Consider the following 19,176-nt stretch of genomic DNA (forward strand, 5'->3'; position numbering starts at 1 on the left):
TACAGTTTTACAGTACTACATTCCATATTAGAGTTCACTGTGATTGTTTGTTTGACTAATTTCCCAGGTGCACTAAAAGATCCTCTCCACTATTCATGCCATTAGGATTTTTTGTTTGCAAATCAATGATATATCTCGACTCCAACCTTCTCAATCTGAGTACTCTGTCCCCTCCTCTGATGTGTGGTGGTACATGGTCTAACCCGAAAAATTGGAGTAGGTTCCTGTCACTGTTGTGCTTTATGGCGAAGTGTCTTGCCACTGGGTAGCTCATATCTCTGTTTGTAATTGCACGCATGTGCTCTAAAATTCTTATTTTTACATTATGTATGGTGCTACCGATATATTGCAGCTTACAGGGACATATCAAACAATAAACCACATGAGTGGTATGGCATGTTATGAACTTGTTGATAGTTTTGCGAGTTCTCACACCTCTGATTTCATAGTTTAGTACCCGTCTGCTAAATGCACAAGCCTTGCATTTACCGCAAGGGTAAAAGCCCTTCAATTCACTTAAAGTGCCTTGTCTTACTGTGGGATTATCCAGGTGGCTGTGGACTAATTTATCTTTGAGTGACCTAGCTTTTTTAAAGGTCATCAATGGCATCGGTGGAATGTCTTTACCAATGATGGTGTCTGTCTTCAGGATATGCCAATTTTTTCGAAAGATGTTTCTTATGGAGTCAACATCTTCAGAGTAAGTGGTAATAAGGCGGAATTTCCCCTCCTCTTTCTTTATTCCATTCTCCTTGTCCCTTATCAGTTTTTCCCTGGGTATCTTGCTTACTCTCTTCAATGTGTTCTCTAACAATGTTAAATCATAACCTCTAGAAGTAAATCTCTTAAGACTTTCCTTAGCTGTTGCCTGAAAGTCGCATTCCCTTGAGCAGCTACGTTTCAAACGTAAGAATTCCCCATATGGGATGCTGTTTTTTAATTTTACTGGATGACTGCTCGTGGCATGCAATGTACTGTTGCCTGCTGTCGGCTTTCGATACAGGGTAGTTGTTATTTTCTCGTCTTTTATTTTTACTTCCAGATCAAGATAGTTCACTGCCACTGAACTTATCTCGCCTGTGAAGTGCAAATTGAGATTATTCTGGTTCAGATGGATGATGTATTCTTTGGCACTATCAACCGACCCCCTCCAAACAAGGAAGAGGTCGTCAATGTATCTGTGCCAGGTTATGATGTTATTAGTCCCTACAGCATTTTGGGGTGACCAGGCCACCTGCTCCTCCCACCAGCCCACAAATAAATTTGCGTAACTGGGGGTGAAGCAGGTGCCCATCGCGGTCCCCGAGACCTGTCTGTAGAGGTCCCCCTGGAATAAGAATATGTTGTTCAGTAAACAGAATCTTAGACATTCAATCAACATTTTGTTATGTTCCATCATTTTTAGTGGCCTCTTATTCAAAAAGTATTCCACAGCCCTTAATCCATGTTCATGATTTATACAAGTGTACAAACTTGTGATGTCTAAAACTATGAAGACAAAGGAAGACTCCCACTGTAGTCCATCAATATGGGAAATAAAGTCCTTCGTGTCTCTAATGTAAGAAGATAGTTGTGTTACAGCTTGAAATAAAAAATAATCCACAAAGACAGACAAGTTTTCCGTAAGGCTCCCCAATGAAGACACTATGGGTCTGCCTGGAGGATTTAATGCGTCTTTGTGTATCTTAGGTAGATGATAGTAGGTGGGGATAGTGGGGTTCAAAGTTCTCAAGAAAAGAAATTCCTCCATAGTCAGCATTGATTTGTCTTGCCATGTTTTAATCAGTGTATGATAATCGTTTACACTGTCTTCATATTTTTTTCTTGTTGTTGGTTCATAATCATGTTTATTCGTTAGTTGACGTAGGGCTTCCCCTACGTATTGTTCTCTAGACATCAAGACAATATTTCCTCCTTTGTCGGAGGGTTTATAGATTATGGTTGGATCCTTCTGTAAATTGTTCAGAGCTTCCTCCTGAGCTTTTGATAAGTTCCTTCTTGATGTTCCCCGTTTGTCCTTTTCCCGTAGTTGTACCAGGTCCTTAATGACCGTGTCTGAAAAGACATCAATAGCGTCTTGTGGCATTTGAGGCAAGAATTGAGAGATTGGTTTAAAGTTACTTCATGGTGCCTCCTGGTCAATTCCCAGGTTCCTAGTTCTTTGTGTCAGTGAATCCTCACTATGATCTTGGGTCTGATTTTGTTCTTGTCGAAGTTCTTCAAGTAACTCCAAGGTTGTTAAATCATCCACTGTCAGTAGATCTGTTTCTTTTGCTTTGCCCTTGATCTTTCTGGCTTCTTTCATAGTGGGTTTCATTTTAAAGAACTTGTGTAACTTCAGCTTTCTAACAAATTTAAAAAGGTCAATCCTTGTTTGAGTAAATTCGAAGCTGGTTTGCGGGCAGAATGATAATCCTAGTTTCAATACGGATTCTTCCGTCTCAGATAGTTGTTTTGAAGTTAGATTTACGATGGTAAGGTCGTCAGCTTCATTTACCATCTTGCTTCGTGTAGCTCTGGTCCCCCTGCCCCTTCCTCTTCCTCTTCCAGCCGCCCCTTCTGGTCTGTCGGTGTCTGCCTCCGGGGGCTTGCTTTTCCCCCCCCTTAGCCATGACTGTCTGATCAAGTTGAATTCCTCGTGAAAAGGGGTTCTTTTTTGTTGTTCTCCTGAGGGGCCTGCTGTATCATCTCCAGACTGTTCGTTTTCCGTCAGATCGGACTCTGAAGTTTCTATTCTTTCCGGTGTCACAGTTGGTGTCTGTTTTTTCTTTGACAGCTCCTCCCTGGGCCCGTCGAATTTCTTCGCGAATGTTAGTACTCTACCCATTGAGTAGTCCCTTTCATCGCGGTCAAACTTCTCCTGCTTCCTCTGACGTATTTTTAGTTCATATTGCTGTAACCTGTTTTTCATTTTCTCCCTTAGATCATCCTGTTTGTTCTTATCAGAATCCTTCGCAATCTCTTTTTCCATCGTCTCGATCTCTGCTAGGGCCTTCGCTTTGTCGCTCCATGCGAACTTCACCAAGATCTCTAGGCTTCCTTTGCAAGACAGAGCCGTGTGTGCAGCCCACTCCTCCAGTAATAGGGGGTCGGGATTCTCATAAGCAGGCACCGTGTAGATGCGCAGGCCTCGTGGGACCCTATCTACTTCAATGTAGTTCTGGAGGGAGGTCGCCTCCCACCATTTGCGCACCTCGCTTTCATGGAGCCCCTCCAGTTTCATAAACTGGGTTTGCATGGTATTAGATGCAACAGGATATTCCCTCTGTACTGGTTCTGTTTTTTTCTTAAACATATCGGCCGCCGCCTCCCTTCGCGCTGACTCACTGAACATTATGTTCTGAGATAGGAGCTCCGGTCCCGGGCTCCTTCGCAGGAATAACTTTCTGGTCCTTAATACTTTCCCTCGCCAAGTTCTGGACGGTTTAGCACTCTGTAATCAGTTACACACAGGCATACGGCTTACCGTACTATCTGTAGATGTGATATCTTGTCGATGTCCGTCATCGGTCTTGCCTGTTTCGCCTGTGTTCTGTGCAATCTCGTCCGAACGGTGCATCCGTTATATGTAAATGCTTGCTCCACTGCACCAGAGAAAACGGATCACTCGCTGGCGGGTGCTGTTGTTGCACGGTGGTGCCCCGTGTGAAATATACAGCTCACAAAATCCCTTACTCCGTCCGGAGAAAAAGGCAACAGCACTCACGGTTTCAGTTTTTCAGGGCCAGTTTTATTCCTTAGCGCTTCACAGACGCGTTTCGGGGTTTCCCTTCGTCAGTGTGTTAACAATCTAAAAAGCGCGGCGCCATTTTTATATACAAATTTACATGTTTCAAAAAGGTTGCAAGCAAGGAAGGACTGACACGCCCCTACGTATTTCTTGGGCGCCATCTTTCAATGTGCAGGACACCACGTTAAACATACATTATTACAGTCAATTCATCGATATAATTCGTGTTGTTTAACAAATATTATTTTGTCATCAATAAACATCCTTAATATTATTGTCCTGACCATGATTAATACAAATCTCGCCGTGGATCGGCATACCAGCGGTTTTATAAACCGCCCATTGTCCTTCCTTGTGTGTGTTCATATAGCCGTATATCGGCTTTTTGAAAAAATTCATCTATATACATTTTGGTTTAAGAATTTTTACAGTTTTACAGTACTACATTCCATATTAGAGTTCACTGTGATTGTTTGTTTGACTAATTTCCCAGGTGCACTATAAGCTCCTCTCCACTATTCATGCCATTAGGATTTTTTGTTTGCAAATCAATGATATATCATTGATTTGCAAACAAAAAATCCTAATGGCATGAATAGTGGAGAGGAGCTTATAGTGCACCTGGGAAATTAGTCAAACAAACAATCACAGTGAACTCTAATATGGAATGTAGTACTGTAAAACTGTAAAAATTCTTAAACCAAAATGTATATAGATGAATTTTTTCAAAAAGCCGATATACGGCTATATGAACACACACAAGGAAGGACAATGGGCGGTTTATAAAACCGCTGGTATGCCGATCCACGGCGAGATTTGTATTAATCATGGTCAGGACAATAATATTAAGGATGTTTATTGATGACAAAATAATATTTGTTAAACAACACGAATTATATCGATGAATTGACTGTAATAATGTATGTTTAACGTGGTGTCCTGCACATTGAAAGATGGCGCCCAAGAAATACGTAGGGGCGTGTCAGTCCTTCCTTGCTTGCAACCTTTTTGAAACATGTAAATTTGTATATAAAAATGGCACCGCGCTTTTTAGATCGTTAACACACTGACGAAGGGAAACCCCGAAACGCGTCTGTGAAGTGCTAAGGAATAAAACTGGCCCTGAAAAACTGAAACCGTGAGTGCTGTTGCCTTTTTCTCCGGACGGAGTAAGGGATTTTGTGAGCTGTATATTTCACACGGGGCACCACCGTGCAACAACAGCACCCGCCAGCGAGTGATCCGTTTTCTCTGGTGCAGTGGAGCAAGCATATATATATATATATATATATATATTTATATATTCACTGAAAAAACCATAGGTTTCAGGCACGTTATAGTTAGGAATTAGCATTTAAAAAACCTTAGAAATTCACCGAAAAAACCATAGGTTTCAGGGCGTTATAGTTAGCTGAACTTTTCACTCGTACAAAACCATTGAAATTCCCCCGTTATAGTTAGTTCAGCTAACTATAACTTGCGTGGCCACAATGCACTGCTGATGATGTCACATATTACATCACTCATGACATGGTCAGTGACATCACTCATAACATCACTGATGACATCTCAAATGACATCACTGATGACATCATCCAGTGAATGTGTGTTTTTCTGAAAATTACATATGTTTTATATATGTATATCTCAAGGTCGATGGAAGAATACATGGGTATATCAGTGTCTAAATGGATGATTTGTTTTTGAAAAATTGATTGTATAACTGACTGATTAAGTGTATCTTAGTGAATACATTGCTTAGTGAGTAATGTTTAACCCCTTCGCCGCGGCACGAATTCCGCCGTGGCGCTGGGGGGGTTTGGGGGCAGTGCGGCGCCGCTGTGCTCATGATGGAACCACGCCGTCATGAGTCACGGGCGAGCTGTGCTCATGACGGAGTGGTTCCGTCACAACTCCGCCCACTGAGCTATTCGCCCGCACAGGCGGGGAATTAGCGCCGCGTGGGAGGAGCGCCCGCCAACTGCCGCAGCATGACGGAACCACTCGGTCATGAGCACACGGCGCCCGTGGCTCATGACGGAGTGGTTCCGTCATGAGCAGGGAACGGGTTAAATATGTAAATATCTGTATCAGTCTCTCACTTTGTGTATAAGTGGCTGCATGGGTTGGTGAGTAGCTACATGAATGTCTATATATATGTTATTAGTTGGTTTTTTGAGTATCAGTATGAGTGTCTGAGTGTCTGTATGGTTCGGTGGGGGGTATTACGTAGTGCATAGGTGCATGAATGAGTGACTCACTGTTTGTGTTGAAGACAGCATGTGTGCAGGACTGTATGGGCGGATGAGTGTGTGCATCGGTGTGTTAGTGAGTGAATGACTGTCTCAATAGTGTCTTTATGAGTAACTACATATGTTTTAAACTAGTATATGTGACTATTGGTGTATATAAGTGAGTATATGTGAGAGTGAGAGATTGAAAGAGTTCCTGTATGAATAAGTATGTGTTTCTATAAGTGATTGTTTACAACACTAAGTATGTGTAAGTTTCTGTAGAAGTAAGTGTGGTGGTGTGTGTATAACTGTATATGCAAGTAAATGGAGGTTTGATTCTTTATTAGCATGAGTGACTATGTGTGTGAGTAACTCTATGGATTAGTGGCGTTGTGTAACAGGATGTATAGGTGTATGAGTACATATGATGAGTGAGTACATGTATGAGTGACTGTATAGGACTGTTGGTGAATGAGTGAATGTGTATATGGATCTTAGAATTACTGAATAGGTTGTTGTAACTGATATTGGTATGTCCATTGTTTTGAAAATTTTAGTTTCTATTTTTGAATGTGTGTATCAAAGGTTATATTAGGGGGAGTGGAGGTCTGCCACTCTATCAGCAAGGATGATGTCATCAGTGATGTCATTTGAGATGTCATCAGTGATGTCATGAGTGATGTCACTGACCATGTCATGAGTGATGTAATATGTGACGTCATCAGCAGTGCATTGTGGGCGCGTGAGTTATAGTTAGCTGAACTAACTATAACGGGGTAATTTCAATGGTTTTGTACGAGTGAAAAGTTCAGCTAACTATAACGCCCCTGAAACCTATGTTTTTTTCAGTGAAATTCTAAGGTTTTTTAAATGCTAATTCCTAACTATAACGTGCCTGAAACCTATGGTTGTTTCAGTGTATTTCAAAGGTTTTTTCAATGCTAATTTCTAACTATGCCTACAGAGATAGGACATGTGAAGAAAGAAGAAAAAATGTGCAGAAAGAACAAACAGAAGAGCAGAAAGAAGCCTTGTTGCAAAATCATCCTGTACCCTCAACTTTTTCAGACGGATACTGGTGGTAACTGAGTCTGACTAACCAGTCCCAGAGCCAGTGCTATGTTAAAAGACACTCAGAATACAGTGAAAACACCTACATACACTAGGGAACACTATGCGTTGGGGTCCCCCTGTGATCAGCATGACCTTCTCTGTAAGCCCCTAGTATATAATAGGGCAGGGGATTAAAACTACCTCTTAAAACGCGCCACAGGGAGTGTTTGCACACGTCACCTCAGGCCCCATCCTCTCACTTCCCCACTGTGTAAACACGCCCTGTGGCCGTTTTAAGTCGGGAGATTAAGTCCCCTTGAATCCTGAGGGTCCCTAGGGTCCAACTAGACCACTAGGTACCTCCAGTAAGCGCCACAGAGCTGCGTTGCAGAGAGATGTAAAAAGGGGCACGGCCTAGACCACCTCTCTGCAACGCAGCGTAGTGGCGCTAACTGGAAGCACCTGGTGGGCTAGTTGGCCCCCAAGGTCCCTCAGGATTGAAGGGGAATTATTTCCCCAACTTAAAATGTACCACAGGGCTTGTTTGCACACGTTAACTCAGGCCCCGTCCCCTCCCTTCACCACTGTGTAAACACGCCCTGTGGCCGATATTTGTTGGGAGATTAAGTTCATTTGAATCCTGAGGGTCCCTAGGGTCCAACTAGCCCAGTAGATACCTCCAGTAAGCGACACAGAGCTGCGTTGCAGAGAGGTGTAAAAAGTGGCACGGCCTGGACCACCTCTCTGCAACGCAGCTCAGTGGCGCTTACTGGAAGCACCTGGTGGGCTAGTTAGCCCCCAGGGGCCCTCAGGATTGAAGGGGAATTATTTCCCTAACTTAAAACGCGCCATAGGGCGTGCTTGCACACGTCACCTCAGGCCCCGTCCCCTCCCTTCCCCACTGTGCAAACACGCCCTGTGGCTATTTAGTCGGGAGATTAAGTCCCCTTGAATCCTGAGGATCCCTAGGGGCAAAATAGCCCACTAGGCACGTCCAGTAAGCGCCATTGCAGAGAGGTGTAAAAAGGGGCACGGCCTGCACCACCTCTCTGCAACGCAGAGCAGTGGCGCTTACTGGAAGCACCAGTGGCCCTCAGGATTGAAAGGGAATTATTTCCCCAACTTAAAATGCACCACAGGGCGTGTTTGCACACGTCACCTCAGGCCCCGTCCCCTCCCTTCACCACTGTGTAAACGTGCCCTGTGGCCGTTCTAAGTTGAAAGATTAAGTCCCCTTGAATCCTAAGGGTCCCTAGGGTCAAACTAGCCCACTCGGTACCTCCAGTAAGCGCCACAGAGCTGCGTTGCATAGAGGTGAAAAAAGGGGCATGGCCTCATAACACCTGTCTGCAACGCAGCTCCCTGGCGCATACTGGAGATACCTGTTGGGCTAGTTGGCCCTCAGGGACCCTCAGTATTGAAGGGGAATTAATTCCCCAACTTACAACTGGCCAGGGGGCGCGTTTGCAGAGTGCTGCAAGGAGGGGGCGTGGCCTCCGGCGCGATGCCGGTCTTTTATTTATTTTATTTTTTTAAGAAGGAGGGCTGTGTGGCCCACCTTCTTTTTCTAATTTACTGGCCCTGGAGACCCCATCCCCCAGGGCCTGCACCCTAACTTTTTTTGTTGAAAAAAATTAATTTGGCCCTCCCAAGGCCATAATCGGCCCCGGGGACCCCAACCCCCGGGTCATGGCCTTTTTTTTTTTATTCTTTAGGAGGGGGCTGCGTTGCCCCCTCCTCAGGCCACTTATGGCCCCGGGGACCCCATCCCCCGGGGCCGGCCTTTGTTTTTTATTATTTTAAAAAATATATATTTATAGAAACACCTAGGACATGCTGGACAAACCGTATGTACCTATCACCATGACGATTTGCGTGATATTCATTAAAAGGCGACTATGCATAGAATGAATCCACATGGAATGTATTTACACCGCTAGTGAAGCTCTGACGTGTCTGACGCCCTACCTTGCCTAATCCCGGTGCCCCCGCCGGTGGGTACTCTCCAAGTAGAGACCCTTGGCGTTTATTTATACAAACATGGGTAGCTATTGACGGGCACATTTAATATACACGCACACCAAGCCATTCAAAGGGGATTCAACAAAAAATCGACCAAACTATGCAAGAAACCCCCCTCACGGTTAATAAAACACACATCCACCGCCGGATGTGTAATGCTTTTTATTTTACTCTCTGGAAAGGAGACGAACCTCACTTGAGAATCACAGCATGCTCCTGGCTGAGCCCAATGCTGTGTTACACCCACCAGTGCCCGCAGAGTGCCTCACACCTCTGTGTTGTATTTCACCAGCTAGTGCGTATGCTATGACACTCTCTAGCCCATGTGCACTGTAACATCACCCCGTGAATATGTCATGCCACACTTGCCTTCACATGGGTTATATTGCCCCATCTAACGTGCCTTCCTCGATGCCTATGTTATAACGCACAGTGCTATGCCATACATATTACAATCTGGGATCCATATCTTTGTCACAGTGCATATGCAACATTACACTCCCCAGCACATATTTTATATTACAACTTTAGCGACTAGTTAGGTTACACAACACTGCCCTGTGCATATTACACTCCAAGGCGCATATCGCATAGCACACGCTAGTGCCTGTGCCATCTCACGCTCTCCAATGAATCTGTCATTGCGCACAATGTCTTGCATATTATATTTCACGCCCCGGTTCATCTTATATCACACTTTTTGGTGCATAGTTTATACCATATACTATATCTAGTTTTCATTTTCAATCGTGCTCCCAGGACTATGTTCTATATAACACTGCGTCCACCTACCCTTTTCACTGGCATTACATTTTGCGATGGGGTGGAGGGTTAGGGGGTGTTTCTGCCAAGTGAGCCCGGAGTCACAGTCACAAACGTCCTCTTCTTCCTGAATAAAAGTGAGATTATGCTGCATACTTGTTCATATTTTAAGTAGTTCGCACAGACACACATTTTAAAAACAATAAAGTTCCTAATACCCACCTTCTCTGAACAGCTAGCTTGCTGTCCCATCCACCTCCTCCCTATCCTCTGTTGTCTGAATCCACGGACTAGCCTCCTCCCTCCTGCCATGCATGGTCTGATGTGCTGCCACTGCCCTCCATTTAGCATGATGTACCAGTCCACTCCTCCTGCCCTCCATTGCCCAATTCTATGGCCCATCATTGAGCTCCTGCTTAGCCTCTGTGCTTAGCTTGCTGCCCCTATTCTCCTTCCACCTGCCCTCTTTGTGCATGCCCCTCCTCCATCCTTTTTGCCCACCATGTTCCATGGACCTGCCACTCCTATCTACTCTGAGTGTTCTGTTGAGCTGCACTCCCCTCCCACCTGCCTAGCATTGTCATATGACTGTAACCTGTCCCTGCCACCTCCACCCTGCCTGTCCACATGCCATGCCCTTATCCTCTTCCTCCTGTCCTCCATGGTTCATTTTACTGCCACACCCTTCTGCCCTCCCTGGTCTGTTGTGCTGCAACTGCTCCTCCTGCCTGCCCCGTGCGGTCTGTTGTGAGGCCCCTTCCCCTGAACTCTCTTGTCTGTGCCTAGGTCCTGACCCTCCCTTCTATCCTCCATGGTCCTTTATGCATGCCCCTGCACCCTCCTTCTTGCCCATCATAGCCATTGTGCTGCCACTAACCCTCCCGCTTGCCATGCATGGTCTTCTGTGCTGCCATGGCCCCTCCCACCTTCCCTGTGTGGTCAGCTAGCTGCCCCTGACCCCCTCCCACCTTCCCTCCATGGTCTGTGTGTATGCCATCATAGTCTCATTGTTGCTCTCCATGGTGTGTCTTGTTTCTAGTGCCCAACCTGCCTGACCTCCATGGTCATCTTGCTGCTCCTGCCCTGCCCACTTGCCCCAAGCCCTCTGTTCCCATGTGCAGACCCCTATTCCCTCCCTCTGGCTTGTCTGTTCCATTGTAATGCCCCTGATCTGTCCCTCCTGCCCTTTATGGTCTGTTATGCTGCAGCTTTCTCTCCTGCTTGTCCATTATGGTCAGCTAGCTACCATTGCCTCTTTCCCCTCTGTTCTCTGTTGTCCATGTGCATGGTCCTGTCCCCTCCCTATTGCTTTCTATGGATTGTTGTGCTGCACTCCCGTCCCGCATGCGCTGTGTGGTGTATTGTGCTGCTGCAAACCCTGATGCCTGTCCTGTAGGGTCAGTTTGGTGCACCTCTCCATGTCCCTCCTGTCCTCTGTTATCCGAGTCCATGTCCCTATCCCAATTCCTCCTGCCTACCATGATCCAATGTACCATACTTGCGAACATTTTGAACTTGGTAAGAGGGAGATTTTGAAAAAAAACTGGGGTATTGATTTTGCCCTTTGAGTTACATTGAAAAAGAGGAGATTGTAGACAGGAGACAGATAAAATAAAGTCCATTTGAGCTTAAATACATTGGACGTTTCCTGGCTGAAACGGGCTGTTGGCATGTATGGTTGTACTACCACTGCCTCTTCCCTCTGCCCACAATGGTCTATTATATTGCCACAGCCTCTCTTGCCAGTCCTGTATTGTTGGTTTGTTGGCTCTGCCCCCCTTTCCACTGCCCTCCATAGTCTGTTGTGCTGCCACTGCCCTTCCTGCCTGCCCAGTGTGGTCAAATTGTTGCATCTGCACTCTCCTACCTGCCTTCAATTTTCAGAGTCCGTGCCCCTGGTCTCTGCCTCTCAACAGTATCCCAATGAACAACTAGATTGCTAACATTCTATATTTATTACAAAAGTGTGGAACGCCTGACGTCATCTTGATGTAATCAAAGCTGTAATACCTAGAGTATTTCCTTTAGAAATTACATATATGAGAGGGTCTTATTTGCAACAAAATTATGGTTAGTGCTCTAAAAAACTAAAATGAGGACATATTTTCTGAGTTTTCAAATAGCGACAGAGAACTTTTCAATTATTTTTAATCTTTATGTTTTTTTTATCCAGTTGACCACTTGATTAAATGTTGCACCTAGGGGAGAGGATGTGGTGTTATTTCCAGAGCTGCAGACTTTGCAACTGGGGAACCAGGTTGGAGTTTCTGCTTCAGCTCAACATTCTGTGATTCTGGTCAAATCATTTAATCTCCCCATGTCTACAACCAAAATTTATTTGATCTTGTGTGATGTAACCAATGCTCATGTAAATCACTCCAATACCTGACAAGTCTGCACTATATAAAACTGCAAATACACAAAAAATAAATGTTTTGCACACTTCTGTCATTGGGCTACATGTGGGCTACATCTAGGTGATATTTGTGCTGCATTTGGGCTCTTTTGTCTCTGGTGGCCATCTTGGGAGATGTATTTGTTATGAAGTTTCCTAATTTCCTCATTTACTACAGTCTCGTCAGTAGGAAATGCTTTCAGTTTTTTACTTTGATTCCATCAAGAAGGTATTCAGATATGTCACACATTTGCCATAAATTCTGAATGTTAGCACTCTAGTTGCTCATTAGATCACTGTAGTAAAGCTACTGCTCACCACGGAAGTCTGCTGCTGGTATTAAAAGTGCATGTTTCAGTCTGCATATCAGAATTTTTTCAAGGAAATAGAAGAGGATTTGAGAAGTCACTCAAAATGTGCCCTAATTTTTCTTTCTTCAGCACTAATCATAATTTCCATGGCAAAATAAACCCCCTAATTGTGTTCCTTTTTAAATTAAATGTTTTAAGTGTTACCAGTTAATTCCAATCAAGATGGCTTCAGGTGTGCCATACTTTTGTCATAAGTAAGACAGTAAGCGCTCTAGTTGTTCTTAAGAACACTCTGTGACATTCTGTCATTGGGCCACATCTGGGTGATATTTGGGCTACATTTGGGCTCTTTTGTCTCTGGTGGCCATCTTGGAGATTTATTTGTTATGAAGTTTCCTAATTTCCTTATTAACTGCAGTCTCCTCAGTGGGAATACTTTCAGTTTTTTATTTTGGTTCCATCAAGAAGGCATTCAGATGTGTCACACATTTGCCATAAATTCTGAATGTTAGCACTCTAGTTGCTCATTAGATCACTGTAGTAAAACTACTGCTCACCAGGGAAGTCTGCTGCTGGTATTCAAAGTGCATGTTTCAGTCTGCATGTCAGAATTTTTTTATGAAATGGAAGAGGATTTGAGAAGTCAAAATGTGCCCTAATTTTTCTTTCTGCAGAACTAATCATAATTTCTATGGCAAAATGAACCCCCTCATTGTTTTCCTTTGTAAATTAAATGTTTTAAGTGTTACCACTTTATTCCAATCAAGATGGCTTCAGGTGTGCCATTCTTTTGTCATAAGTAAGACTGTTAGCGCTCTAGTTGTTCGCTAGAACACTCTGGGACATTCTGTCATTGGGCTATACTTGGGCTACATCTGGGTGATATTTGGGCAACATTTGGGCTCTTTTATCTCTGGTGGTCATCTTGGGAGATTTATTTGTTATGAAGTTTCCTAATTTCCTTGAGTCTCCTCAGTAGGAAATACTTTCAGTTTTTTACTTTGGTTTCATCAAGAAGGCATTCAGATGTGTCACACATTTGCCATAAATTCTGAATGTTAGCACTCTAGTTGCTCATTAGATCACTGTAGTAAAGCTACTGCTCACCAGTGAAGTCTGCTGCTGTTATTCAAAGTGCCTGTTTCAGTCTGCATGTCAGAATTATTTTATGAAATAGAAGAGGTTTTGAGAAGTCAAAATGTGCCCTAATTTTTCTTTCTGCAGCACCAATCATAATTTCTATGGCAAAATGAAGCCCCTCATTTTGTTCCTTTGTAAATTAAATGTTTTATGTGTTACCACTTTATTCCAATCAAGATGGCTTCAGGTGTGCCATACTTTTGTCATAAGTAAGACTGTTAGCGCTAGTTGTTCGTTAGAACACTCTGGGACACTCTGTCATTGGGCTATACTTGGGCTACATCTGGGTGATATTTGGGCTACATTTGGGCTCTTTTGTCTCTGGTGGCCATTTACTACAGTCTCCTCAGTAGGAAATACTTTCAGTTTTTTACTTTGATTCCATCAAGAAGGCATTCAGATGTGTCACACATTTGCCATAAATTCAGAATGTTAGCACTCTAGTTGCTTATTAGATCACTGTAGTAAAGCTACTGCTCACCAGGGAAGTCTGCTGCTGGTATTGAAAGTGCATGTTTCAGTCTGCATGTCAGAATTTTTTAATGAAATAGAAGAGGATTTGAGAAGTCACTCAAAATGTGCCCTAATTTTTTTTCTGCAGCACTAATCATACTTTCTATTGCAAAATGAACCCCCTCGTTTTATTCCTTTTTAAATTAAATGTTTTAAGAGTTACCACTTTATTCCAACCAAGATGGCTTCAGGTGTGCCATACGTTTGTCATAAGTAGGACTGTTAGCGCTCTAGTTGTTCTTTAGAACACTTTGGGAAGCTGCAGTAGTACACAAAGGAATCAACTGACAGTCTCTGCCCTTGTTGGATGTACATGTTTTACTGAGAATGTCAGACTTAATTCCCACATGACTGAGAAAGATAATGTGAATTTACAGAAAATATGCTCTCAGTTTAGCTTATAGATCACCTTCCAAACCTCTGTGGGAAAAGCATGAGAAAATAGTTTTCTCTCAAACATGATTCATGATATCACAGCAGAAGGCTTTTTCACATGGTAAAATCACCATAGAACACACCACAATTCCTAAAATGAGTATGGTACCATCAACAAATGATTTATAATGTAACTAAAGTCTTAAAACCTTCTATTAGCTGCAATGCTTTTTAATGAGGTGCTATCATGTATATTGGTCCCAAGATGGCTGCCAACACTTCTTGGATGAAGTGCTGACAGCCAATCAGATCTCACGGTGAGATGTGTGGTTAGGCTCTGCCCAGATATATATGTGATTTTACTTTTGATTTTCTCAGGAACTACTGAACAGATTGACACCATATATGCAAAAGGCACATGCCTGACCTGAGGACTACCTCTTTGCCAAATTTCAAGTAATTCTGTTCAGCCGTTCGGGCTGTACCTTCGACTAAAGGTCCTATGGGAAAATGCATGGGGAAAACGCGTTTTGGGAGCCCCCTTTTTTCTCAGCCCCCGCTAGACGAATCACCCAGAGACTTTCAGGGTAGGAGCTGAGCGGAGCGCCCCATTAGTTTTGAAAAAATTCACGAAGATAAGTCAACTGGCGCCAAAATTATTCAAAATAGAATTTTCAGATTTCCTTTTGGAACTCGGTCCTAACTATAACTATCTACTGGCGACCGCCAGTAGATAATATATATATCCTTCAAGAGCACTCTCCGAACCTCCACACTGGCGAACAGAGAGAAACGGATCCAGATAGATATGGCAGGTAAGATGTCTTATTGTGCTCTCACTCCGTGATGCGTTTTGAGCACCTTGTGCCCTTGTTCACACATGAATATCTCTCTCTATATATATATATATATATATTACCTACATTCGAAACCAGGAACGTTGGCGGCCATTTTCTGCCTCGGTGGAAGCGAGGCTGAAGAAGCAAGTGGAATAAGTGTGTAAAACATATAAAGGGGGTAGAGTGGAAATACTCTGACGCTCTAGACCTGCTTAGGGGGTCCCATAAGGACCCCCTGGGGCACCCTTTTTTTTTTTTTTAAACGCCGAAAAGCGCGCACGGTGCGCGCATCCTATCGCATGGGTGCTCGGATTTTCTCGCGTTGGGTGCGCGGATCCACGGGAATTTTTTTTGAGAAAAGACAAGAAATCATTGGTTGTATGACTACTTTCTACACTGAAAGGTAGGGTGTATACTACTGTTTTTTAAAGGTATGATTTTTATTGGTGAACAAAAATAGATTGTAAGGAACATTATATACGATAAGCTGATATGTTGAGAACTTGTGACCTGTGTGCTCAGTGCAGTGTTCCATGACCTGTTTCTATGGTAACAGGCAGAAGGCAGATTGGGGGAAGGGTTGAAATGTATTTCAGTTGGAAAGGGTTGAAATGTTTAACCAATAGAAATGTGTGTTTGCTTTTGAGTTTATGTGTGAAGGATTGTGATTTGATGTTTACATGTATATGTGTGCAAAATGAAAAGGGAAACTTTTCCATTCTTTGTTTTTCCTCAGAGGGGCACAGTGTAGAGATTCTGTAAAAGAAAATCTGGTGTGTGACTGATATACTTCTTAATCTACAAAACAACTTGAAAGGTGAGTTATTTAATTCATTCATTCATTATTATCTTTATTCGGATATGCATTATCCAGAAAAGTACAAACATTAATCATAATCACATACATAGTCCTAAAAACTCATCATTAAATCTAATCAGTTAAAATATTACTAAATTATCCATAACTTGATATCATCGGCGATGTTAAAGTGACAGTGTGCAAAGTGCAAATATTTCACGAAAGAGCAGCTAAAGGCGGGCAAATCCTTAAATCTCAAAAAGGTTACAGTTAGCAGCATTAAGTGAAAGTGCAGATGTGCATAGTACAAAATGTAAATACAAGTAATATAAAATCCAAAAATACATATAGTACAGCCTAATCCAGCAATCATCAACTCATAGAAAGACGTGAGCGGATGGCCATTTTCAGAAAAGTGCACACTCGATATGTTATATCATCGTCTTTAAGCTGGAGAATAATTTTATGTGCAACCTTAAGATCCGTTGTGCCCTTTGTTCTGAAAAACGGTATCAATAACTGCATACTATATTTTTGATAAAAAGAGCAAAAGAACAAAAGATGTAACATAGACTGTTTCCCTAAGTTACCACATGGGCAAACCAAATTCTCAATGTTAGGTTGATAACCCATAGGGAAGCACAACAGATACTTTATTGAGCCCGATCTAAGATGAAAAAGAAGGCTTCGCTCCCAGCGAGTAATATCTCTTAAGAGATAACTAATGGGAGAGCATAAAGGAGATCCGCCCTCGCCTGTCATTAAAATATATTGTTTCACAGATAATTTGGCGGATTCCTGGGCGTATCTCGCATCCCCGTAATATTGATATAAAACTTTGCGGATAGTCTTTCCATCAATTCCATCTAATTGCTCAGGATTATCAAAAATATGCTCTAAATTGACCGCAGTCAAATTTGCCCGTACTTGGGCCAGCCAAAGAATATCACCGCCCTTATCACATTTTAGGCAATCTGCCAGATTCTCCCTTGTTAGTAAGGCTTCTGGGTTTTAGCCAAAATAAAACAGGGCGGGACCTAATGTAATCTTCCAAGTATGGTATTCTTAACTCGTTATGGCATACAAAAGTGGACGATGAAATTGGTATGCCCAGAAGTCTCATGCAGAATCTGTTTTCTTCTGCCTGGACACTTTTCAAATTTATATGGCCCCATATTTCAGCCCCATAGGTCATGATTGGTACACATTGAGCCCTATAGATTTTAAGTAGGGACAGTACCACCTCAGTTCTTTTCGTTTGGGTGAGATTTATTACTGAGTTTATGGCTCTTGAAAATTTAGTCCGTCCATAAGCCAAATGTGGTGTCCAGGACCCATTATCAGAAAATTGTAAGCCCAAATTAGGGAAAGTGCGAGTGCATATCAAAGAATCAGGGCCCATGTAATAGTATTCATAGAACGTTTCTTAGGGCCACAACACATAAAAAAGATTTTTTTAAATTTGTGCAAAGATCCAGATTATTCATAAAAACTGCAAATCCCCTAACTAAAATTCTCAAGGCATTAGGTGTTCGGCCCATTAAAACAGCATCATCTGCATATAGTAAGACGGGCAGTTTGTTACCATTAATTATAGGGACATCAGTGGTTTGGTTAGACAGGACATTATGAAGTTCATTAATATATAAAATAAATAAAAGTGGGGCAAGAACACATCCTTGTCTAACGCCTCTCCCAACCACTATGTCTCCTGACACTGCCCCATCCATACTTATCCTTACCCGGGCCCTTAAGTCCCTATGCAGATATGCTAAAAAATACACCAAATCTTTATCTAACCCATAATCTAAAAGGCATTGCCAAAGCCTGGATCTGTTAACAAAATCAAAAGCAGACGAAAGGTCCATAAATGCCAGGTAAAGAGGACTGTGTCGGGCGATAGTATATTTCCCTATGATTAAATTAAGATTCAAGCACTGTTCCACAGTACCAAGATGACTACGAAAACCCAGCTGACATTTATTTATTATGTTTTCATCCTCTGCCCCAATTCTGATCTTGTTAAATAGAACTCTCCCCAATGTATTAGGTTGTAATTCCTACGGCTGGGTTTCAGCTGCCGCTATGGACTTCAGAGCTTCCAATAAAGCATCCCATTCCAATGCTATTGGTACTTTCCGCAACCCTTTAAGCTATTCCCTGTGTAGTGTTGCGCTCTCTGCAGTGCCCCATCATATTAGTTCCGAGTGCCATGCCAATACGTCAGGAGGTCTCCGTGATTTCCACCTCATTGTAATGTTACGTATGGCTAATATAAGTGCAAGATCCATAAGTCGGTATTGTACTTTGTGTTTATGCACTTGTGTATGCAATCCTAGAATGCACTCCTCCACCGTGTTCTTCACCTCCCGCTCCGTTGCTTCCTCTATTCTATGCCTTATAGTGTCCCAGTACCTACGTATTCTTGGACAGGTTCACAACATGTGTATTAGGTCAGCGCCTTCTATCGAACATCTCGGACATTGGTGTTGTGTCTGGGGGAACATTCTGTCCAACCTATGCGGGGTAAGGTATGCCCTGTGCAGCACCATGGTCTGTATAAACTTAAATTTTGTGTTGCCCGATACCTTCCTCGGGTGTTCTAATACCCTTGCCCATTCCTTGTCTGTGATGGGCCTGTCGATGTCTCCTTCCCACGCCGCCTTCAGGGTGTCCAGAGGGGCCGCGGTATGCGTGCTGATGCCGGTGTATAACCATCTGATAAGATGCCGACCACTTCCCATATAATGCACCATTTTAACCAGTTCATTCGTGGGGGGTTCCTGCTTGTTCGGGGCCCAGTGCCTTTTAACGTATTGTGTCAGTGCAGGGTGTATGAGATACAACTGTTCCGGGGCCCCAGTTTTGCTAACAAATGTGTCATGATCTAATAGTGTCCCCTCTCCGAACAAATCTGACGTTGTGGCGATCCCCGCGTTCAGCCACGGAGTTAATCTGTGCTTCGTAAGCTTACCACTCAACAGAGGGATCCCCAATAAGGGA

The sequence above is a fragment of the Triturus cristatus genome, chromosome 2_1 (genome assembly GCF_964204655.1).
Source record: "Triturus cristatus chromosome 2_1, aTriCri1.1, whole genome shotgun sequence".
Lineage (NCBI taxonomy): Eukaryota > Metazoa > Chordata > Amphibia > Caudata > Salamandridae > Triturus > Triturus cristatus.